Source organism: Arachis stenosperma, unplaced genomic scaffold (genome assembly GCF_014773155.1).
Source record: "Arachis stenosperma cultivar V10309 unplaced genomic scaffold, arast.V10309.gnm1.PFL2 arast.V10309.gnm1.Scaffold_100025, whole genome shotgun sequence".
Taxonomy (NCBI): Eukaryota; Viridiplantae; Streptophyta; class Magnoliopsida; order Fabales; family Fabaceae; genus Arachis; species Arachis stenosperma.
In genome coordinates this window covers 1,962,804-1,976,653 of record NW_026651369.1, presented here as the reverse complement: position 1 = coordinate 1,976,653, position 13,850 = coordinate 1,962,804, and the positions used below count along the sequence as shown (strand labels likewise).

Below are 13,850 nucleotides of genomic sequence, written 5' to 3'. Positions count from 1 at the left end.
TTTTTAGCTGAGTTCTTGCAAATCTGTGACACAGTCAAGACTAATGGGGTTGACCCTGAGGTCTACAGACTGCTGCTATTCCCTTTTGCTGTAAGAGACAGAGCTAGAATATGGTTGGACTCTCAACCTAAAGATAGCCTGGACTTTGGGAAAAGCTAGTCAATGCCTTCTTGGCAAAGTTCTTTCCACCTCAAAAATTGAGCAAGCTTAGAGTGGAAGTCCAAACCTTCAGACAGAAGGATGGAGAATCCCTCTATGAAGCTTGGGAAAGATACAAACAATTAATCAGAAGATGTCCCTCAGACATGCTTTCTGAATGGAGCATCATAGGTATCTTCTATGATGGTCTCTCTGAACTATCCAAGATGTCTTTGGATAGCTCTGCTGGAGGATCTCTTCATTTGAAGAAGACGCCTACAGAAGCTCAAGAGCTGATTGAAATGGTTGCAAATAACCAATTCATGTACACTTCTGAAAGGAATCCTGTGAACAATGGGACTAGTCAGAAGAAAGGAGTTCTTGAGATTGATACTCTGAATGCCATTCTGGCTCAGAACAAGATATTGACTCAACAAGTCAATTTGATCTCTCAAAGTCTGTCTGGAATGCAAAATGCACCAAGCAGTACTAAGGATGCTTCATCTGAAGAAGAAGCCTATGATCCTGAGAACCCTTCAATGGAAGAGGTGAATTACCTAGGAGAACCCTATGGAAACACCTATAATTCTTCATGGAGAAATCACCCAAATTTCTCATGGAAGAATCAAGAGAGACCTCAACAAGGCTTCAATAACAATAATGGTGGAAGAAATAGGTTTAGCAATGGCAAGCCTTTTCCATCATCTTCTCAGCAACAGACAGAGAATTCTAAGCAGAACCCCTCTGACTTAGCAACCATGGTCTCTGATCTAATCAAAACCACTCAAAGTTTCATGACTGAAACAAGATCCTCCATTAGGAATTTGGAGGCACAAGTGGGACAGCTGAGCAAGAAAGTTACTGAACTCCCTCCTAGCACTCTCCCAAGTAATACAGAAGAAAATCCAAAAGGAGAGTGCAAAGCCATAACCATGGCCGAATATGGAGAGGAAAGAGAGGAGGTGGACGCCACTGAGGAAAACCTCAGTGGGCGTGCACCAACCTCCTCTGAGTTCCCCAATGAGGAACCATGGGAATCTGAGGCTCAAAATGAGACCATAGAGATTCCATTGGACTTACTTCTGCCTTTCATGAGCTCTGATGAGTGTTCTTCCTCTGAAGAGGATGAGTATGTCACTGAAAAACAAGTTGCTAAATATCTTGGAGCAATCATGAAGCTAAATGACAAGTTATTTGGAAATGAGACTTGGGAAGATGAATCTCCCTTGCTCACCAAAGAACTGGATGACTTGTCTAGGCAGAAATTACCTCAAAAGAGACAAGATCCTGGGAAGTTTTCCATACCTTGTACCATAGGCACCATGACCTTCAAGAAGGCCCTGTGTGACTTAGGGTCAAGTGTGAACCTCATGCCTCTCTCTGTAATGGAGAAGCTAGGGATCTTTGAGGTACAAGCTGCAAGAATCTCATTGGAGATGGCAGACAACTCAAGAAAACAAGCTCATGGACTTGTAGAGAATGTTTTGGTAAAAGTTGAAGACCATTACATCCCTACTGATTTCATAGTCCTAGAGACTGGGAAGTGAATGGATGAATCCATCATCCTTGGCAGACCCTTCCTAGCCACAGCAAAGGCTGTGATTGATGTTGATAGAGGTGAGTTAATCATTCAAGTGAATGAAGAATCCTTTGTGTTTAAGGCTCAAGGATATGCCTCTATCATCATGGAGAAGGAGCATGAAGAGCTTCTCTCAAATCAGAGACAAACAGAGCCCCCACAGTCAAACTCTAAGTTTGGTGTTGGGAGGCCACAACCAAACTCTAAGTTTGGTGTTGAACCCCCACAGTCAAACTCTAAGTTTGGTGTTGGGAGGTTCCAACATGGCTCTGAGTATCTGTGAGGCTCCATGAGAGTCCTCTGTCAAGCTAATGACATTAAAGAAGCGCTTGTTGGGAGGCAACCCAATGATTATATTTTATATATTTTCTTTTGTATTTTATGTTTTTTTTGTAGGTTGATGATCATAAGAAGTCACAAAATCAATGAAAAAAGCAAAAAACAAAATGAAAAACAGGAAGAAAAACAGCACACCCTGGAGGAAGATGTTGCTGGCGTTCAAACGCCAGTACGCCTAGCAGTTGGGCGTTTAACGCCCAGTCTGGCACCATTCTGGGCGTTTAACGCCAGAAAGGGGCACCAGACTGGCGTTAAACGCCAGGAAAGGGCAAGAACCTGGCGTTAAACGCCAGGAATGGGCACCAGCCCGGCGTTTAACGCCAGAAATAGCTCAAAACGTGATTTTGAGCAACATTAGGTGCAGGGATGACTTTTCCTTGACACCACAGGATCTGTGGACCCCACAGGACCCTCACCAACCCCACCACCACCCTCTCTCTTCTTCCCCCATTCACCAATCACCTCAATACCTCTTCCCCAAAAACCCTTCACCTATCAAATCCCATCTTCTCTTCACCACTCACATCCATCCTTCATAAAACCCCACCAACCTCACCCTTCAAATTCAAACCACTTTCACTCCCAAAACCCACCCATAATGGCCGAACTCCATCTCCCCTCTCTCCTATAAATACCCTTCTTCACTCCTTCATTTTCACAACCTAAACACCACTTCTCCCCCTCTTTGGCCGAATTAACCACCATCTCCCTTCTCCCTCATTTCTTCTTCTTCTACTCTCTTCTTTCTTCTTTTGCTCGAGGACGAGCAAACCTTTTAAGTTTGGTGTGGTAAAAGCGTTGCTTTTTCGTTTTCCATAACCATTTATGGCATCCAAGGCCGGAGAAACCTCTAGAAAGAGGAAAGGGAAGGCAAAAGCTTCCACCTCCGAGTCATGGGAGATGGATAGATTCATCTCAAGGGTGCATCAAGACCACTTCTATGAAGTTGTGGCCTTGAAGAAGGTGATCCCCGAGGTCCCCTTTTCACTCAAAAAGGGTGAATATCCGGAGATCCGCCATGAAATCCGAAGAAGAGGTTGGGAAGTACTTACCAACCCCATTCAACAAGTCAGAATCTTGATGGTTCAAGAGTTCTATGCCAATGCATGGATCACCAAGAACCATGATCAAAGTGTGAACCCGGATCCAAAGAATTATCTTACTATGGTTCGGGGGAAATACTTGGATTTTAGTCCGGAAAGTGTGAGGGTAGCGTTCAACATGCCTATGATGCAAGGAGATGAACATCCTTACACAAGAAGGGTCAACTTTGATCAAAGGTTGGACCAAGTCCTCACAATTATATGTGAAGAGGGCGCACAATGGAAGAGAGATTCAAGAGGCAAGTCGGTTCAATTGAGAAGGCATGACCTCAAGCCCGTGGCTAGAGGATGGTTGGAGTTCATTCAACGCTCAATCATTCCCACTAGCAACCGGTCCGAAGTTACCATAGACCGGGCCATCATGATTCATAGCATCATGATTGGAGAAGAAGTGGAAGTTCATGAGGTTATAGCCCAAGAACTCTATAAAGTGGCGGACAAGTCTTCCACCTTGGCAAGGCTAGCCTTTCCTCATCTCATTTGTCACCTCTGTTATTCAGTTGGAGTTGACATAGAAGGAGATATCCCCATTGATGAAGACAAGCCCATCACCAAGAAAAGGATGGAGCACACAAGAGACCCCTCTCATCAAGAGATCCCTGAGATGCCTCAAGGGATGCACTTTCCTCCACAAGACTATTGGGAGCAAGTAAACACCTCCCTAGGAGAATTGAGTTCCAACATGGGACAACTAAGGGTGGAGCATCAAGAACACTCCATCATCCTCCATGAAATTAGAGAAGATCAAAGAATCATGAGAGAGGAGCAACAAAGACAAGGAAGAGACATTGAGGAGCTCAAACACTCCATAGGATCTTCAAGAGGAAGAAAGAGCCGCCATCACTAAGGTGGACCCGTTCTTTGATTTCCTTGTTCTTTATTCTTCTGTTTTTCGAATTTTATGCTTATGTTTATCCATGTTTGTGTCTTGTGATCATTAGTGTCTTAGTGTCTATGCCTTGAAGTTATGAATGTCCTATGAATCCATCACCTTTCTTGAATAAAAAGTGCTTAATTGAAAAGAAAAGAATTGCATGAATTTTGAATTTTATAACAGTTTAATTGTTTTGATGTGGTGGCATTACTTCTGTTCTCTGAATGTATGCTTAAACAGTGCATATGTCTTTTGAATTTGTGGTTCATGAATGTTGGCTCTTGAAAGAATGATGAAAAAGGAGACATGTTACTGAGGATCTGAAAAATCATAAAAATGATTCTTGAAGCAAGAAAAAGCAGTGAATACAAAAAAAAAAAGAAAGAAAGCAAGCGAAAAAAAAAAACCGAAAAGAAAAAAAAAGGGGAGAAGAAAGAGAAAAAGAAAAAAAAAAAGAAAGAATAAAGTTGTGATCTGATGAGCGGATAATTTGTATGCTTTTTGGCATTGTTTTTAGTGTGTTTTTAGTATCTTTTAGTTAGTTTTTAGTATATTTCTATTAGTTTTTAATTAAAATTCACTTTTCTGGACTTTACTATGAGTTTGTGTGTTTTTCTGTGATTTCAGGTATTTTCTGACTGAAATTGAGGGTCCTGAGCAAAAATCTGATCCAGAGACTGAAAAGGACTGCAGATGCTGTTGGATTCTGACCTCCCTGCACTCGAAGTGAATTTTCTGGAGCTACAGAAGCCCAATTGGCGCGCTCTCAACGGCATTGGAAAGTAGACATCCTGGGCTTTCCAGCAATATATAATAGTCCATACTTTGCCCAAGATTTGATGGCCCAAACCGGCGCTCAAAGTCACCTACAGAAATTCCAGCGTTAAACGCCGGAACTGGAATAAAATTTGGAGTTAAACGCCCAAACTGGCATGAAAGCTGGCGTTTAACTCCAGAAAAGGTCTCTACACGAAATTCCTTCATTGCTCAGCCCAAGCACACACCAAGTGGGCCCGGAAGTGGATTTTTCTGTCATTTACTCAATTCTGTAAACCTTAGGATACTAGCTTTTACTACTTATAGGATCTTTTGACATTGTATCCGTACCCTTATGACCTCATAACATTTTGTACACGTTTCTTTCCACAGTATGAGCCTCTAAACCCCATGGTTGGGGGTGAGGAGCTCTGCTGTGTCTTGATGGATTAATGCAATTACTACTGTTTCTTATTCAATCATGCTTGCTTCCATTCTAAGATGACACTTGTTCTTAATCCGGATGAATGTGATGATCCGTGACAATCATCATCATTCTCAACTATGAACACGTGCCTGACAACCACCTCTGTTCTATCTTAGATTGAGTAGTTATCTCTTGGGTTCTTTAATCGGAATCTTCGTGGTATAGGCAGAACCTGATGGCGGCATTCAAGAGAATCCGGAAGGTCTAAACCTTGTCTGTGGTATTCTGAGTAGGATTCAATGATTGAATGACTGTGATGTGCTTCAAACCTGTAACCTACTGGGCGTTAGTGACAGACGCAAAAGAGGGATTCTATTCCGGTAGGGGAGGGAACCAAACCGGTGATTGGCAGCACTGTGACAGAGTGCATGCATTAGCTTTCACTGCGCGGATGGGAGGTAGCTGCTGACAACAGTGAAACCCTACATGAGCTTGCCATGGAAGGAGACTTGCGTGTTTGATGAAGAAGACAGTAGGAAAGCAGAGATTCAGAAGATGGAGCATCTCCAAAACCCCAACCTATTCTCCATTACTGCAAAACAAGTAACCATTTCACGTTCTTTTGCTTTTCACAATCAATCCTGATAATTTCTGATATCCTGACTAAGATTTACAAGATAACCATAGCTTGCTTCAAGCCGACAATCTCCGTGGGATCGACCCTTGCTCACGCAAGGTATTACTTGGACGACCCAGTGCACTTGCTGGTTAGTTGTGCGGGATTGCAAAAGTGTTATTGCAATTTCGTGCACCAAAAAGGATGACACAGCTAAGGCTGGACATCCAAGGCTTTAAACAAGAGGATAATGAATCCCTTTATAGTGCCTGGGAGAGGTATAGAGGTATGCTAAGAAAATGTCCCTCTGAAATGTTTTCAGAGTGGGTACAGTTAGACATTTTCTACTATGGGCTTACAGAAAAAGCTCAGATGTCTTTAGACCACTCAGCTGGTGGATCTATACACATGAGGAAGACAATTGAAGAAGCTCAAGAGCTTATAGACACTGTTGCTAGAAACCAATATCTGTACTCTAGCAATGAGTTCTCTCCAGAAGAGAAGTCATGACAGTAGTCACTGACTCTAATCCTCAAGAACAGATAATGGAGCTTAATCAACAACTACTCCTGATGACAGAACAGTTAGTAGAATTTAAAGAGATGCTCCATAAAACTAAAGTTGCTAATAAGAGCATAGAACTACAGTTGAATCAAACAAAACAGCAAATATCTAAACAGATAACAGAGGAGTGTCAGGCAGTTCAATTGAGGAGTGGGAAGACCTTGAATAACACTGCTCAAAGAGCAAAAAGCCAGACAGGGAACAATTGACAGAGGACAACCAACCCACTGTTCAAAATCCCTCTGAGGACAGTAAGAGCCCAGAGAGGAATATTGGCGTTCAAACGCCAGAAAGGGAAGGAAAGCTGGCGTTAAACGCCCATTCCTTGCCCAGTTCTGGCGTTCAAACGCCAGAAAAGGGGGAAAAGTTGGCGTTAAACGCCCATTTTCCACCCATTCCTGGCGTCCAAACGCCAAGGGAAAATCAGACACCTGAGAGTGCTGACAGTAATCCCTCTAACAAGGCTTCTTCAACCACTTCTGTAAGGAATAAACCTGCAGCATCTAAGGTTGAAGAATATCAAGGCAAGATGCCTTATCCTCAGAAACTCCGCAAGGCGGAACAGGATAAGCATTTGCCCGCTTTGCAGATTATTTAAGGACTCTTGAAATAAAGATTCCTTTTGCAGAGGCACTTGAGCAAATACCTTCTTATGCTAAGTTCATGAAGGAAATCCTAAGTCATAAGAAGGATTGGAGAGAAACAAAAAAGTGTTTCTCACTGAAGAATGTAGTGCAGTCATTCTAAAAAGCTTACCAGAAAAGCTTCAAGATCCTGGAAGCTTTCTGATACCATGCACATTGGAAGGCACTTACACCAAGATAGCCTTATGTGATCTTGGAGCAAGTATCAATTTAATACCTGCATCCACTATCAGAAAGCTTGGGTTGATTGGAGAAGTCAAACCAACCAGGATATGCCTCCAACTTGCTGATGGCTCTATTAAACACCCATCAGGCATAATAGAGGACATGATTGTCAAGGTTGGGCCATTTGCCTTTCCAACTGACTTTGTGGTGCTGGAAATGGAGGAGCACAAAAGTGCAACTCTCATTCTAGGAAGACCTTTCCTAGTAACTGGACGAACTCTCATTGATGTACAAAAGGGGGAAGTAACCTTGAGAGTCAATGAGGATGAGTTCAAGTTGAATGCTGTAAAAGCTATGCAGCATCCAGACACACCAGAGGACTGCATGGACGCTGACATTATTGACTCTCTGGTAGAAGAGATCAATATGGCTGAAAGCTAGAATCAAGGAGCTCAAACTGATCAGGAGAGCCAGAGGAGGCAAAGGAATTTTCGAAAATTCCTCAGGAGGAGGATAAGCCTCCTAAGCCTGAACTCAAACCACTACCATCATCCCTGAAATATGCATTTCTGGGAGAGGGTGACACTTTTCCAGTGATTATAAGCTCAGCTTTAAATCCACAGGAAGAGGAAGCACTGATTAAAGTGCTAAGGACACAAGACAGCTCTTGGGTGGTCCATAAGTGATCTCAAGGGTATTAGCCCAGCTAGATGCATGCACAAGATCCTGTTGGAGGATAATGCCAAACCAGTGGTCCAACCACAGAGGAGGCTAAATCCTGCCATGAAAGAGGTGGTGCAGAAAGAGGTCACTAAATTACTGGAGGCTGGGATTATTTATCCTATTTCTGATAGCCCCTGGGTGAGCCCTGTCCAAGTTGTTCCCAAAAAGGGAGGCATGACAGTGGTTCATAATGAAAAAATGAACTGGTTCCCACAAGGACAGTCACAGGGTGGCGCATGTGTATTGACTACAGAAGACTCAATACAGCCACCAGAAAGGATCATTTTCCTTTACCATTCATAGACCAAATGCTAGAAAGACTAGCTGGTCATGACTACTACTGCTTTTTGGATGGCTACTCAGGCTACAACCAAATTGCAGTAGATCCTCAAGACCAAGAGAAAACAGCATTTACATGCCCTTCTGGCGTGTTTGCCTATAGGAGAATGCCTTTTGGTCTGTGCAATGCACCTGCAACCTTTCAAAGGTGCATGCTCTCTATCTTCTCAGATATGGTAGAGAAATTTCTAGAAGTCTTCATGGATGACTTTTCAGTATATGGAGACTCATTTAGCTCCTGTCTTAACCATCTATCACTTGTCCTGAAAAGATGCCAAGAGACTAACCTAGTTTTAAACTGGGAGAAATGTCACTTTATGGTGACTGAAGGAATTGTCCTTGGGCACAAAATTTCAAGCAGGGGGATAGAGGTGGATAAGGCAAAGGTAGAGGTAATTGAAAAATTACCGCCACCTGCCAATGTTAAGGCAATCAGAAGCTTTCTTGGGCATGCAGGATTCTATAGAAGGTTTATCAAGGATTTTTCGAAAATTGCTAAACCTTTGAGTAACCTGCTAGCTGCTGACACGCCATTTGTGTTTGACACACAGTGTTTGCAGGCATTTGAGACCCTGAAAGCTAAGCTGGTCACAGCACCAGTCATCTCTGCACCAGATTGGCATTACCATTTGAATTAATGTGTGATGCCAGTGATCATGCCATTGGTGCAGTGTTGGGACAGAGGCATAACAAACTTCTGCATGTCATTTATTATGCTTGCCGTGTTCTAAATGATGCACAGAAGAATTACACAACCACAGAAAAGAGTTACTTGCAGTGGTCTATGCCATTGACAAGTTTAGATCCTACTTAGTGGGATCAAAGGTGATTGTGTACACTGACCATGCTGCTCTTAATACTTACTCACAAAGCAGGATTCAAAACCCAGGCTTATAAGATGGGTGTTGCTTCTGCAAGAGTTTGATATAGAAATAAGAGACAGAAAAGGGACAGAGAACCAAGTGGCTGATCATCTGTCCCGGATAGAACCAGTAGCTGGGGCGTCCCTCCCTTCTACTGAGATCTCTGAGACTTTCCCAGATGAGCAACTCTTTGCCATCCAGGAAGCTCCATGGTTTTGCAGACATTGCAAATTATAAAGCTGTAAGGTTCATACCCAAGGAGTACAGCAGTGTGCAAAGAAAGAAATTAATTTCAGATGCCAAGTACTACCTTTGGGATGAACCATATCTCTTTAAGAGATGTGCTGACGGAGTGATCCGCAGGTGTGTACCCAGAGAAGAAGCACGAAGGATCCTATGGCACTGCCATGGATCACAGTATGGAGGACATTTTGGAAGTGAGCGAACAGCCACTAAAGTTCTCCAGTGCGGCTTCTACTGGCCTACTCTCTATAAAGATTCCCGAGAGTTTGTGCGTAACTGTGACAGTTGCCAAAGAGCTGGTAACCTGCCTCACGGATATGCCATGCCTCAACAAGGAATATTAGAGATAGAATTGTTTGATGTATGGGGAATTGATTTCATGGGACCATTCCCACCATCATACTCAAACACTTACATTCTGGTGGCAGTGGACTATGTATCTAAGTGGGTAGAAGCAATTGCTACACCCACTAATGATACCAAGACCGTGCTGAAATTCCTCCAGAAAAACATTTTCAGCAGGTTTGGCGTCCCCAGAGTGCTAATCAGTGATGGGGGCACTCATTTCTGCAATAAACAGCTATACTCTGCTATGGTTAGATATGGAATCAGCCATAAAGTGGCAACTCTGTATCATCCACAGACAAATGGGCAAGCTGAAGTCTCTAACAGAGAGCTAAAAAGAATCCTAGAACGGACTGTGATAGCCCGAAGAAAGGATTGGGCAAAGAGCTTGGATGATGCTCTGTGGGCATACAGAACAGCATTCAAGACTCCTATAGGCACCTCTCCATACCAACTGGTGTATGGGAAGGCCTGTCATTTGCCTGTGGAACTGGAACATAAAGCCTACTGGGCAACCAGATTCCTAAACATGGATGCACAGTTAGCTGGTGAGAAAAGACTGCTTCAGCTAAATGAGCTAGAGGAGTTCAGACTCAATGCCTTTGAAAATGCAAAAATTTATAAGGAAAAGGCAAAGAAGTGGCATGACAAGAGATTGTCAACCAGAGTCTTTGAGCCAGGACAAAAAGTTCTGCTCTTCAACTCCAGGCTCAAACTGTTTCCAGGAAAACTCAAGTCCCGGTGGAGGGGTCCGTATGTGATTACAGGAGTATCACCATATGGATATGTTGAGCTTCAAGATATTGATTCTGACAAGAAGTTCATTGTTAATGGACAGAGAATCAAGCACTATCTTGAAGGAAATTTTGAGCAGGAATGCTCAAAACTGAGACTTGAGTGATTCTCAGTGAAAGTCCAGCTAAAGACAGTAAAGAAGCGCTTGCTGGGAGGCAACCCAGTCATTAGAAAGTTGTATGATTAGTTCTTACAGAGGCAAGTATCAAAAATGAAGGAATTCACAGAGTTACAGAAGGATTCAGCTCAAAAAGCAGAGAAAATGAGCTTACTGGCGAAAAAACGCCAGTAAGGGGCATTTTGGGCGTTAAACGCCAGAATGGGCACCATTCTGGGCGTTTAACGCCAGTAATGGTACCATTTTGGGCGTTAAACGCCAGAATGGGCACCATTCTGGGCGTTTAACGCAAGGTGTGCAGCATCCTGGGCGTTTTGGAAAAACGCCTAGTGAGGAAGAATTTCTGGCGTTTAACGCCAGCCAGGGTACCTGGCTGGGCGTTAAACGCCCAAATGGGGCAACAAATGGGCGTTAAACGCCAGAATGGGTGCCATTCTGGGCGTTTAACGCCAGCTTGGTGGGGGGACCACAATTTTGTTTTCAAATCAAATTTTTTTCAAACTTTCCTTTTCTCACCCATACTTTTCTACAAAATCACACTTCAATCATTCATCATTCACTTTCAAATCTTCAAAAATCAAAACCATTTTTTTCAAAATTTATTTCAAATCAATTACAAACATTGTTCAAAAATTTCACCCTTTTCTCAATTTCTTCTCATATCTTCTCAAATCTTCTTTCAAATTCCTCTTTTTTTTTTCGAAAACTCCCATCCCCACCTTATAAATACACGTTTGTTCCCCTCTTCCATCCACACCATTCGAATTTTCTCTTCCTCCCCTCTCTTCTCTCTCTCTTTTGCTTGAGGACAAGCAAACCTCTAAGTTTGGTGTGCTTTTCCGTGATCACTAAGCCAAGATTCATCAATATCATGGCTCCCAAGGGAAAACAAACCAATTTAAGAGGCAAGAAAGAGAATAATCCAAAGAATCTTTGGAATGAAGAGAAGTTCTTAACTAAAGAACATGAAGACCATTATCATAAAATAATGGGTCTGAGGTCAGTGATCCCGGAAGTGAAATTTGATCTGAAAGAAGATGAATATCCGGGGATCCAAGAGCAAATTCGAAACAGAGGATGGGAAGTTCTAACCAATCCTGAAACAAAGGTTGGAAGGAACATGGTTCAGGAATTCTACTCAAATCTGTGGCTAACAGATAAGCAGAGAATGACTAGAACCGCTTACCATACCTACAGAACCATGGTCAGAGGGAAAGTTATGTACTTCCATCTGGACAAAATAAGAGAAATCTTCAAGTTGCCCCAACTACAAGATGATCCTGACTCCTTTAATAGGAGGATGGTGAGAGTAGATAAAGGGTTGGATCAAGTTCTAGAGGACATATGCCTCCCTGGGACTAAGTGGATAACCAATTCTAAGGGTGTCCCAAACCAACTCAAGAGGGGAGACCTCAAACCAATTGCAAGAGGTTGGCTAGACTTTATTGGGCGTTCCATATTGCCCACTAGCAACCATTCTGAGGTCACCATCAAGAGAGCAGTGATGATTCATTGCATTATGCTTGGAAAAGAGGTGGAGGTCCATCATGTGATTGCTTGTGAGATTTACACAATTGCAAATAAGAATTCCACTGAAGCCAAATTGGCTTATCCAAGCTTGATTTCCTTGCTCTGTAAAGAGGCTGGGGTGAAGATGGGAGTAGATGAGTTCATACCCATTGAACACCCAATCACCAAGAAGTCAATGGAAGGACAAGTGCAAGACAACTCCATCAAGAGGAGGGCGCAGGAATTCCTCCCTGAGTTCCCAAGAATTGACTACTGGTCCAGCCTAGAAGCATCTATTAACAAGTTGCAAGAGACTATGGAGCAACTGAAGGAAGAACAGCAGAATCAAAACTGCATACTCTGCAAATTGCTGAAGGAACAAGAGAAGCAGGGGCGTGAAATTCAAGAGATGAAACGCCAAAAGCTCTCCTCTCAAGCTGAGGGAGCATCCACTTCTCAAAATCAAGGTTGTTGAGTTCTAACTCTGTGAAAACCTCTATCATTAGGAGCCTATGTTTGCGTTTTTTTTTCTTTATTATTTTATTTTTTTTAGTTTCATCTTATATCTATATTTGAGTCTTGTTCTTAGTTCATAATTAATAAAATTAATAAAGTTTATGCCTTAAAGCTATGAATGTCCTATGAATCCATCACCTCTCTTAAAAGAAAAATGCTTTAATCACAAAAGAACAAGAAGTACAGGATTTCGAAATTTATCTCTGAAACTAGTTGAATTAGTTTGATGTGGTGACAATACTTTTTGTTTTCTGAATGAATGCTTGAACAGTGCATATGTCTTTTGAATTTGTTGTTTTAAGAATGTTAAATTTGTTGGCTCTTGAAAGAATGATGGAAAAAGAGAACTGTTATTGAGGATCTGAAAAATCATCAAAGTGATTCTTGAAGCAAGAAAAAGCAGTGAATATTCAAAAAAAAATTTCGAAAAAAAAAGGAAGAAAAAGAAAGAGAAAAGAAAAAAAAAGAGAAGGAAATAAAGTTGTGATCCAAGGCAACAAGAGTGTGCTTAAGAACCCTGGACACCTCTAATTGGGGACTTTAGCAAAGCTGAGTCACAATCTAAGAAGGTTCACCCAATTATGTGTCTGTGGCATGTATGTATCCGGTGGTAATACTGGAAGACAGAGTGCTTTGGGCCACAGCCAAGACTCATACACTGGCTATGTTCAAGAATCAATATACTTAACTAGGAGAATCAATAGCACTATCTGAGTTCTGAGTTCTTATAGATGCTAATCATTCTGAACTTCAAAGGATAGAGTGAGATGCCAAAACTGTTCGGAGGCAAAAAGCTACTAGTCCCACTCATCTAATTGGAGCTATGTTTCTTTGATATTTTGGAGTCTATAGTATATTCTCTTCTTTTTATCCTATTTTGATTTTCAGTTGCTTGGGGACAAGCAACAATTTAAGTTTGGTGTTGTGATGAGCGGATAATTTGTATGCTTTTTGGCATTGTTTTTAGTGTGTTTTTAGTATCTTTTAGTTAGTTTTTAGTATATTTCTATTAGTTTTTAATTAAAATTCACTTTTCTGGACTTTACTATGAGTTTGTGTGTTTTTCTGTGATTTCAGGTATTTTTTGACTGAAATTGAGGGTCCTGAGCAAAAATCTGATCCAGAGACTGAAAAGGACTGCAGATGCTGTTGGATTCTGACCTCCCTGCACTCGAAGTGGATTTTCTGGAGCTA

General features: G+C 42.0%; 1 non-coding gene across 1 annotated transcript; it reads right to left on the bottom strand.

Annotated features, from left to right (window-relative positions):
- Positions 1-203: 203 nt before the first annotated feature.
- Positions 204-311, bottom strand: LOC130959945 (small nucleolar RNA R71). The gene has a single exon (XR_009078932.1). It is a non-coding gene; the product is annotated as a small nucleolar RNA R71 (small nucleolar RNA).
- Between the last annotated feature and the right edge of the window lie 13,539 nt (positions 312-13,850).